The sequence below is a fragment of the Microtus ochrogaster genome, chromosome 4 (genome assembly GCF_000317375.1).
Source record: "Microtus ochrogaster isolate Prairie Vole_2 chromosome 4, MicOch1.0, whole genome shotgun sequence".
NCBI classification, from domain to species: domain Eukaryota; kingdom Metazoa; phylum Chordata; class Mammalia; order Rodentia; family Cricetidae; genus Microtus; species Microtus ochrogaster.
The window spans coordinates 20,448,448-20,459,980 of NC_022011.1; the positions used below are offsets into that span (position 1 = coordinate 20,448,448).

Consider the following 11,533-nt stretch of genomic DNA (forward strand, 5'->3'; position numbering starts at 1 on the left):
ACCATGTCTGCCTGTATGCCACCCACTCTGATGATAATGGACTACACCACTGAAACTGTGTGCCAGCCACAAATGAAATGTTTTCCCTTGTAAGAGTTGTCACGGGGCCGGGCGGTGGTGGTGCATGCCTTTAATCCCAGCACTCGGGAGGCAGAGGCAGGTGGATCTCTGTGAGTTCGAGAACAACCTAGTATAAAGAAAAAGTTCAAGGAAAAGCACCAAAACCAAAAAAAACCCCTTTTTGAAAATCCAAAAAAAAAAAAAAAAAAAAAAAAGAGTTGTCACGGTTATGGAGTCTCTTCATAGCAATAGAAACCCTAAGACAAAAGATGGTATACCAGGGACTGTGGTATTGTTGTGATAGACGTGACCATACTTTTGTTTGAAGGATTTGGACTTTTGGCAGTTTTTATCAGGAAAGCAGTGGCAGTGGAATGAATGCTTTAAACACTGCTTAATGGGCCATCCTAGTAGAGAATGGGAGACAGTGGTGCTGAGGGTGATTTGAACTGTGGGGTCCTGGCACAAGAGGTTTCAGAGGAGAAGAATTTTAGTATGTTGTCTAGAAAGCTTCCTTCCTTTCTTCCCTCCCTCCTTTCTCCTTCCCTCCTTCCCCCCTCTCTCTTTCTTTTCTTTTTAAAAAAGATTCATTTGCCAGATGGTGGTGGCACATACCTTTAATCCCAGCACTCGGGAGGCAGAGGCAGGTAGATATCTGTGAGTTTGAGGCCAGCCTGGTCTACAAGAGCTAATTCCAGGACAGGCTCCAAAGCTATGGTGAAACCCTGTCTTGAAAAACCAGAAAAAAACCCCCATTTGTTTATTATGTATATAGTGTTTCATCTACATGTATGCCTACAGGCCAGAAGAGGGCATCAGATCTCATTACAGATGGTTGTGAGTCACTCTGTGGTTTTTGGGAATTGAACTCAGGACCTCTGGTAGAGCAGTCAGTGCTCTTAACCGCTGAGCCATCTTTCTTGTGATATTTTGGTAAAGAATATTACTGCTCTTTGTCCTTGTCCAAAAAGACTGCCTGAGGCTAAAGTAAAGAGATATGGATTAATTGTATTGGCAAAGGAAATCTTAAAATAGCCTAGGATTGAGTCTGTCATGTGGTTATTACACAAATTTATAATGAAAAGGAGCAAGCTGAACAAGTAAAAATACAAAATGTACAGATTGAGGGGGAAAAAGGGCACCAGGAAGTGGAATGGATTTAAGTCCTGTGTTCAAGGAGATAAACAGATTAAAAACGGAATAAAGGAAATGGTGACCTCAGGGAAAAATCCCACCTGAGAAAAGGAATTAAGGGACAGTTTGGGTCTGGGTGTGATGGTGTAGGCCTTGAATGCTAGCACTCAGGAGACAGAGGAAAGTGGATCTCTGAATTTGAGGCCAGTCTTGTCTACAGATCAAGTTCAGGACAGCCAAGATTAGGCAGTGAAGGACACCAGCAAACAGAAAGTTAGCGAAGATGTAATTGAATAAGGGTGGCCATGTTCCAGCTTTAAAAAGTAGCAGAACTTGGCAGCTTTGGCCATGTGGTTCTGGCTTTAGAGTCAAGAATAGAAGAAAGGGGCTACAGAATCTTTCTGAGACTAAGGAAAGCTGCGGAGGCCAGGCGTGTGTCATGGGTGTCCTGAAAGGAGACTCAGAAAGACCATTGTGTGCAGCTGTGAAGTTGAAGCCTGAATTGCCTTGGATACCCCAAAATGTTGGAGATGCCAGAGCTGTGCCAAAGAGAGCTGCTAACAGGGCATAGAACCAGCCAGAGAAGAAGAAGTGTGTTGCAGTCAACAAGGCTTATAGGAGTTGGAGATCTGAGGATTGCTTTGATGACAGACATGGAGATGCAGAGTTTAGAATTTGCCCAGCTGATTTTCTGTCTTGTTTTGGTCCAGTATTTCCTCACTATGCTCCCTTTTTTTGCATTTTGGAAAAGTAATGTATATCCTATGCCATTATATGTTAGAAGTATGTGATCTGTTTGTTGGTTTTGACTTTATAGGGGATTACAGTTAAGAGATTGCATGAAACTCCCAAGAGATTGAGACTTTGATAGGCTATGGGGATTTTTAGAATTAAACAAAATGCATTTTGCATTGTTATGAAAACTTAGCTAAGACATTGCAAATGGCATTATTTAATTCTTCTTAATGGCTGAATAAAATTTCATTGTGTTTATACACCATGCTCTCTCTTGGCATGTTTATACATCATGCCCTATGCTGCCAGATACCTCAGTTGGTTCCATAACTTAGCTGTTGTGAGTAGTGCCATGGTAGACAGCAAGGTGCAGCTGTCCTTGTTGCTAACTTGGAGTAAATTCCCAGAAGTGCTGAGGCTGGATTACATGGAAGATATAATTTTAGTTATCTGAGTCTAGTTTACCTGCTTCCAGCTGTGTAGAGGGTTCTCTTTGGTCCCCGTCCACATTCATTTCCCAGTCTTTCTATGTCTGCCCTCCCTCCTTGTGACCTCCCCCCAAAAAATGAAAATAAAAAATAATAAACAAATCCAATTTGTGTCATTGATGTACTCACTGTGGTGTGGTCAGACTGACAGTGGCCTGCCCCTTAAATAGAGCTGAGTTGCCTTCGGGTTTCTATTGCTGTAAAGAGACACCAGGACCATGGCATTTTTTTTTTTTTAAAGCATGAAGCTGTTTAAGCAGGTTGTTAGCAATTTAGAAAACCAGTTTGTGAGGCTACATCCCATTGGTCAGAGAGAGCTGAGATCTCAGGTAGCCCTGGAGTTGAGGAATAGCTCTGATCTTTGGCAAAATCGGCCACTCCACAGTTTTCTGATCAGCCTTGTACTGCTCTGTACCTCGAATTTCTCCCTTTGTGTCAAAGATCTCCGCCTCCTGGTGCCTGTGATCAGCCTCGTGCTGCTCTTCTCCCTCTGTGTCAAAGATCGCCTCCTCCTGGTGCCTGGGCTTGCACAGGTGCTTCTTCTTGAAGTAAGTACCAGTCAGGTGTTTGGGGATTTTAACCTTGCTGATATCAACTATTTTAGAGGTGGCGATGACAAACTTCTGGGGTGTTCTTTGCAGAGGAACTCTGTTGAGGGCAAGAGGTCCTGTCCCGAGTAGCAAGCCGTTGCCCAGCTGCTTCAGGAAAACCACTCTCTTGCTCCTGGCGCCCTGTGGGGATGATCGGGACCGTCCCAGGAGTGATGCTGGCATGCAGCCTTCTCACATGCTGACTTAAGGGCTTTTTGCCGTGGCTCGGCAGCTTCCTAGGCACATCTTCGGTAGGATAGTGCCTGGGCATTTTTTGAAGCTTAACCACCGGGGGAAATCACCATTCTTGTCACCACCAACCAGTTTTATGACAGTAGCAAGGACCTCTTTTTTCTTCTTCTTTTTAACCTTGCTTTACACAGCTGAGTATTTTCTTTTGTACAAGATCTTTCTGGAATACATAGCAGATTGGGGGTACCTGCCAATTCTTCTAACCAAGGCAGGGTTTCGGCTTCAAGGGGGTTTTTCCTTCTTGGGCTTTTTAACAGTAGGGTCATCTATTTTGGCTGCACCGGCGGCAGGGGCATCATTGCCAGGCTTCTTGGCTGCAGGTTTTTTCTTTGCCAGGCTTCTCAGCTGCCATCTTTCAAGATAGGAAAGAGAACTAAGGTCCCCGTGGCAGTTCTTATGGAGGAAAACATAATGGGTGGCTTATAGTTCAGAGGTTTAGTCCATCATCATCATGGTGAGATATGACACTATGCAGGCAGATATGATGCTGGAGAAGCTGAGAGTTCTCCACCCTGATCCACAGGCAACAGAAGCAACTGTGTGTCACCCTGGGCATAGCTTGAGCATATGAGACCTCAAAGCCTACCCTGACACAATGACACACTTCTTCCAACAAGGCCATACCTACTCCAACAAGCCCACACCTACTAAAAAAACCCACACCTTCTAATAGTGGGGTGTTTATTGTACTGTTTGCCTGTACTACGTGTACTATGGTACTATGCCCGTAGTGAGGCACCTGTGCACACAGAGACATGGGGACACTGGTCATCCTTGAAACAAGAATGCCCCCTTTTTTGTGTTCCGGGGCAGCTTATATAGGGATCCTTAACTGATAGTCACGCTCCAGCCGAACCCACCAGAAACCACTCTCCTGTCATCAGGAACTCCTGAGGGTCTCGTGCTTAGAGCAGCTGCAAATACAGGAAAACAAGTTGTTTTGCTCAGAGCAGTTGCAAGCAAGTTGTTTACAGGAAATTTAGAGTCTGGGGGTCTACAGCCTCCAACAGTTTATGAACCAAGCAGTCAAACACATGAGTCTATGGGAGCCAAACCTAGTCAAACCACCACATTCCACTCCTTGTCCCCATAGACTTATAACTATAACACAATGCAAAATGCATTTAGTCCAACTTCAAAAGTCCCTGTAGCCTATTACAGTCTCAACAATATTTAAGAGTCTAAGGTCAGGGTCTCTTCTGAGATTCAGGCAGTCTCTTAACTATAATTCTGATGTGGGAGTGATTTCTTATTAATAAAGAAACTGCCTAGGCCCCTTGATAGGCCAACCCTTAGGTGGGTGGAGTAAACAGAACAGAATACTGGGAGAAAGAAGCTGAATCAGAGAGTCGCCATGATTCTCCCACTCCAGACAGACGCAGGTTAAGATCTTCTCTGGTAAGCCACCTCGTGGGCTACACAGATTAATAGAAATGGGTTAAGTCAATATGTAAGAGCTAGCCAATAAGAGGCTGGAACTAATGGGGCCAGGCAGTGTTTAAAAGAATACTGTTTCCGTGTAGTTATTTCCGGGCATAAGCTAGCCATGTGGGCGGCCGGGTGCCGGGGTCGCAGCCCGCTGCTTCATACTTCAACATAATTCCCTATTTTTTTTTTAAAAACCAACCAACCAAAATTAGATCACATACTTTCAACAAACTTCAAATTCTTCATGTCCACATCTGATGTCAAAACATTCTTCAGATTTTCAACTCCTTTCAGCTTTGTTGACTGTAATACACTTCTTTCTCTTATTCAGGTTCCACTCCCTGTTAGCAGCTCTCCTTAGCAGGTATCCTATGGCATTTCCAACATTTTGGGGTCTCCAAAGGCAAGCCAGGCTTCAACTTGACAGTTTCACACAATGGCCTCTCTAGGCCTCCATTGAGGGATATTCCTGACACATGTCTGGCCTTAGCAGCACTTCTTAGTCTTGTGGGGGAGATTCCATAACCTGTAAATGGACTTTTCCTATCCTGACTGCATAAACTCAAATAACCACTCAGAGGCTTAATATTACTTATAAATGCTCAGCCAATAGCTCAGGCTTGTTACTAGCTAACTCTTACATTTAAATTAACCCATTTCTATTAATCTATGTATTGCCACATGGCTCAGGGACTTACCTGTCTTTTAGTATATCTTGATTCCTGGGTGACTGGCTGATGTCTCTCTGACTCTGCCCTCCTTCTTCCCATCATTCTCAGTTTGGCTTTCTCCCCTGAATTCCTGCTCAGTTACCAGTCTGTCAGCTTTTTATTAACCAATGAGACTAATATATGTTTGTAGTGTAGAAAAGGATTGTTCCACGACAATAACTCCTTTCTTCTATCTTTGACTGTGCATCTGCAATCATCATATAGTGAAAAAGCATCTTCCTTTCTCTTTACAGTCAGCAGGAGCAGGTTCATGGGCTTCCTCATGTATTCTGGTGGTAGCAGAGACCAAAACCGCATCCTCTGGCTGCAGTAGAACCATTTACTCAGACTATGCCCTTGGAGGCAGGCTGGACCACAGACAACAACCTTGCCCTAGGTGGCAGCACTTGCCCCTCATACCAATATAGTTCCTGGGGACAGTACTGCCCACAGACATCGACATGGCTTGAGACAGCAGCCCAGACCACAGACATCCACATGGCCTTCAGTGGTAATGTGGGCCGTAGATACCAACATAGATCTTGGTTGTGGTAGAACCATGGAAGCAGACATAGCCCTTGGTAGCAGCATAGGCCCGGAAGTCACCATGGCTTCAGATGGCAGTGCAGTCACTCAGATCATCATAGTCCAAGGTAGCAGCGTGGTCCTCAGTTATGAACATAGCTTCAGGAGGGAGCCCAGTCCACAGGAATCCACATGCCCTTCATTAGTAACCTGGTCCAAAGATATCAACACAGACCCAGCTGCAGCAAGATGCAGCAGGACCAAGGCTCTATACTTGACCCCCAGCATCATCAGGGATCTGGATATTACCATGGCTCAGATGACAGTGGAGGCTGCTCACATCAGCCTGCTCCTCATTGCTGTTGCCTCTCCAGTTCCGCCTCGCTCCACAGTGCACACGCAGCTCCACTTCCCCCTCTCTCTCCCTTCTTCCAGCCACACAGTTTTCCACACATGCTGGAGGTGATGGGCAGGCCCTGGGTGTCTTCCCGTGAAGGACTCTGAAATGGATGTGTTTAGTGGAATGAATTTCGTAGGGATCTATTTTGTTATTCCACAACATGAAACTTTGAAAGGCAACATTAGAAAGAGAGTAAAAAGTGGCGATTGCCAGATTCTGCTCTGGAGAAACAGGCGAGGGTGAAGAGATAAAATGGATGACTAATTTTTAGAAAACTTCATTATTATTGTGTGTGAAATTGCACATATGTGCATGGGTGGTACACATGTGCTGTGATACACACATGGCTTTCAGAGTGCAACTTCGTAGGTGTGTTCTCTTCTTTCGCCTTTGTGGCTTCTGGGGACCCCAGACTTTCATGGCAAGTGCCCTTACTGTTTGAGCCATCTCTCCAGCTTAAAAGAGGTGGTTTTATAAGGCAGTGGAACTATTTCCTGTGATACTGTCGTGGTGGAGATATGAAACACGCAACTTCATACTATATGTACTATGGACTTCAGTCAACAAGAATGGCTTAGTATTGGTTCATTAACTTAACACATGTAAACCCAGTGTGAGGTGTTAATAATAGGAGAAATTATAGGAGGGAGGGATATAGATGGGCTGGGTACTGTTTAATCTTTCTGCAAATCTAAAACTCTCGTAAAAATAAGTTTAATAACCCCACCTAAACCTATATCATCTATAGCTATGTCATCTTTATTTATACTTGTCTCCAGGTGCCCAATTTTAATTTGCTGGCAGTATACTTAGAAATGAAACCTTTCAGTTTTGAAATGGTTGTCCAAAAGAGGGCGCCAAAGACTTACAAAGACATCTTCCTTGTTCATGCAAAAAGAAATTAAACAATAAGTTGGAAATAATGGGGAGGATCTTAATTTAAGAACACATAGGACACATGGGCCTCTTCCCTATGGCTTCTGCTTCTTTAGAGTGGGTAAGTTCTTTGCTCTATTTATTTATTTTATATTTTTGAGTCAGTCTTTATAGCTGGGGGTGACCTTGAACTCACTATGGAGCTGAGGCTGGCCTAGAACTCCCGATCCTTCTGTGTTCAACTGTCACGTGTGGGGATTACCAATGCAGGACACCACACCTGGCTCAGTCCTTTGTTCTTTGGTTTTGTTTTGTTAGGAAGTGTAACAGAATAACTTACCCTGTCAATATCAGTGTTGATATCAGTGGCGATCCTGGCTCTAAAGAGACTTCTAAGAGGCTTGAGAGATGGCACAGTTATTAAGAGGATCGCACAGTTTCCAGCACCCATGTTAGGTGGATCACAGTTGCCTATATGTCTAACTTCAGGGCATCTTATGCCCTCATCCGCCATCTACCAGTAGCTGCACACAGACACACATGTAAGTAAAAATTAAAAAAATTAACACACTCAAATAAAAATAAAAAAAATTAAAAGGAAGAAGGGAAATCTATGCTGGTTCATTTTTGTTAGCTTGACACTCATTAGGGTCGTTAGAGAAGGAACTTCAAATAAATAACTGGCTCCATTATATTAGGCAGTAGGCAAGCCTACAGGGGCATTGTCTTGATTCATGATTGGTGTGGGAGGGCCCAGGCCACTGTGGGCAGGGTTGCCCTTGGGAAAATGGTCCTGGGTGATATGAGAGAACGGACTGAGCAAGCCAAGTGGAGCAAGCCAGTAAGCAGCACTCCTCCATGGTCTCTGCTTCAGCACTAGGGTTCATGGTTTCAATTCCTGTTCTGGCTCCCTCAGCGATGGACTGTGATTCAGACATGTAAGCCAAATGAACTCTTTTCTTCCTCAAGTTGCTTTTGATCATGGTGTTTATCACAGCAGCAGAAGGCAAGCTAGAACACCCGTCAAGAGAGGGAGGGATGGAGGGGGGAGGAGAGAGAGAGTCAAATAAATAAACTTAGATTCTCTTTAAGGCAGCTAGAGACATGGCTTGTTCTCTTGGGCTTAAACAGGAAAACTCATAATTCAAATTCCAGCTTCCTAGCTTTTATTTATTAAAAGAGTTACCTTTATTTAATTTTATGTACATGAGTTCAAAAAGGGAGATGGGGCCCCTAGAACGGGAGCTCAGCCCGGTTGTGAGCAACCATGCAGGTGCTGGTAATTACCCTGGCTTTCTGCGGGAACAGCAAGTTCTCTAAACTACTGAACCATCGCTCTAGCTGCAAATGCCCTACTTTAAAAAATTAAAACATTTTCAGTGATACATTAGAAATTTGATGTATTCTTAGGTCATCTATTGACGGCAATCATCCCTGTCTGTCTGTCTGTCTATCTATCATCTATCTATCTATCTATCTATCTATCTATCTATCTATCTATCTATCTATCTATCTACCTACCTACCTACCTACCTACCTACCTACCTACCTACCTATCTATCTATCTTATTTATTTATTTGTTTATTTATTTATTGAGATAGGGTCTCACTTTGTACTTTAGCTGTTCTGGAACTCTCTATGTAGACCGGGTTCCTTTAACTAGAGTAGTTGTTAGCAGCCCAATGTGGGTTCTGGAAATTGAGCCCAGGTCCTCTGCGAGAGCAGCAAGTACTCTTCACCATTGAGCCCTCTCTCTAGCCCTCAGTGATTTTTTTACCACTCCTTCCTGGTAGGAGCCACAGATGTTTTTGTGTTCCCAGATAAGCACTAGGGGGACCTGGAATATTAAATGTGCAGGGTTTTTCCCTTAAATAAAGGGATGCATACACTGTCGTCCACCCAGAAAGCTGTGACTGAGTGTGGCTAAGAACCTGGTGTTCTTCGCACTATCTGTGTGACTAAGACCACACTGGATCCTTCCCCAGACCCTTATGTGAGCTTACTTTTCTTAATCGTCTATTCAACTCATCTTTATGGAAGATGTCCCATGTATTTTACAAAGAGTTTTGATGAGGTCATGTTTTAAACTTTGTTGTGCACATGGGATTGAGTGAATTATTGCCAGGAAAATTTTCACTCAATTGTGCTGTGCTTAAACATCCCTAAAATAAGCTACTCAGGGTCAGATTCCTGAAGTTTGAACCAACACTGGCTCTTTAGTCATGTTTAACTGAACTGCTTTCTTGCAGATTGTTCCTTATTCTCCTGGCTATGGTGTCCACAGAGTTCCCTCCCTCACGCTTGTCAGGCTGGCCTTGAACTCACAAAAGTTTGCTTGCCTTTGCCTCCTGAGTGCTGGGATTAAAGGCGTGTGTCACCATGACCTGGAACCTATTTTTTCAGATGTGGTCTTACTCATGTGTCCCGGGATGACTGTGAGTTGTGACATCAGCTTTTGTATCGGGGCTTTCTATGGTTCTAGGATTCTACAGAGTTTGAAATCCATGTCTTACAGTGTCACCCAGGCTTGGTGTCACTTGCTTGTCACTCAGATTCTCCTATCTCAATACCCCCAAATGTTGGGGTTATGAGCATGCACCACCATGTCTGGCTTCTTGTAAAATCTTGGTGAGTAGTTTTGCCAAGGCGAACATCTTTGTTACAATAATATCATAACTACTCTAAGTTTCATCTTGCATATGTTGCCTTTTTATTTTTCTGGGCATTTTGTTGATTGTAAAAGGAATATGTACACTTATTAAACAAATAACCAAATAAACAAAAGTCCAAAGTGAAACTTATTCTGACTGAAGTGATAAAACTGTCAACAATTTGTGTAACTTTCTTTATTCTCTTTTTTTTTCCAAGATAGGGCTTTATTTCGGTCTCAAACTCCTTATGTAGCTGAGGATGACTCTGAACTCCTAATCTCCTGCCTCTACCTGCCAAATGCTCATATTTATTACACCTGTGTACTACTTCGCCCAGTTAACTTATTTGAATGACAAGTACAAATTGTGTTCACGTATGGTTTATGATATGATGCTTTAGTACATTTATGCATTGTGGAAGGCGGAGTCAAGAGATTTAACATGTATCACCTCACAGGAGAACATTTAGCATCTGGTATTTGAGAAACGTGTGTGTGTGTGTGTGTGTGTGTGTGTGTGTGTGGCACGTGCGTGCATGCACATATGCCATTGTATGCATGTGGAGATCAGAGGATAACTTGTGGGATTCAGATTTCTTCTTCCACTGTGTGGGTTCTGGGGATTGAACGCAGATCATAGGACTTAGTAACAGGCTCCTTTGTCCTCTGAGCCATTTTGCCAGCCTTCCAGTGGTCTTTAGACAGACTTTAATATTGATTCCTGTTTTAGGGATTCTATTGCTGTGAAGAGACACCATAACCATGTCAACTCTTTTTTTTTATATGTTTTATTTTTGTAATGTATTTTTTTAATTGAGCTATACATTTTCACCACTTTCCTTTGTTCTTCCCCCTTCCCCTCCCACCCTCTCCCCTGCTCCACATGCTCCCAATTTACTCAGGAGATTTTGTATTTTTCTACTTCCTAGGCAGATCCATGTATGTCTCTCTTAGGGTCCTCTTTGTTGTCTAGATTCTCTAGGATTGTGGACTATAGGCTGGTTATTCTTTGCTTTATGTCTAAAAGTCAATTATGAGTGAGTACATATTATATTTTTTTCTAGTTCCATCCATTTGCCTGCAAATTTCAAGATGTCATTATCTTTCACCATTGAGTAGTACTCCATTGTGCAAATATACCACATTTTTTCTATCCATTCTTTGGTTGAGGGGCATTTAGATTGTTTCCAGGTTCTGGCTATTATGAATAATGCTGCTATTAACAGAGTTGATGAAATGTCTTTGTAGTATAATTGAACATCCTTTCGGTATATGTCCAAGAGTTGTATTGCTGGGTCTTGAGGTAGGCTGATTCTTAATTTTCTAAGAAATCGTCATACTGATTTTCAAAGCAGCTGTATAAGTTTGCACTCCCACCAGTAATGGGGGGATATTTCCCTTACTCCACATCTTCTCCAGAACAAGCTTTTATCAGTGTTTTTGATCTTGGCCTCTCTGACAGGTATAAGATGGTATTTCAGAGTTGTTTTGGGTTGCATTTCTCTGATGATTAAGGATGTTGAGCATTTCTTTAAGTGTCTTTTGGCCATCTGAGATTCCTCTCTTGAGAGTTCTCTGTTTAGATCTGGACACCATGTTTTATTGGATTATTTGTTCTTTTGATGCCTAGTTTCTTTTTTTTTTAATTTATTTATTTATTGAGGATTTCTGCCTCCTCCCCGCC

General features: G+C 42.9%; 1 pseudogene; it reads right to left on the bottom strand.

Moving 5' to 3' along the window:
* Positions 1–2,689: 2,689 nt before the first annotated feature.
* Positions 2,690–5,715, bottom strand: LOC101994924 (annotated as a pseudogene).
* Between the last annotated feature and the right edge of the window lie 5,818 nt (positions 5,716–11,533).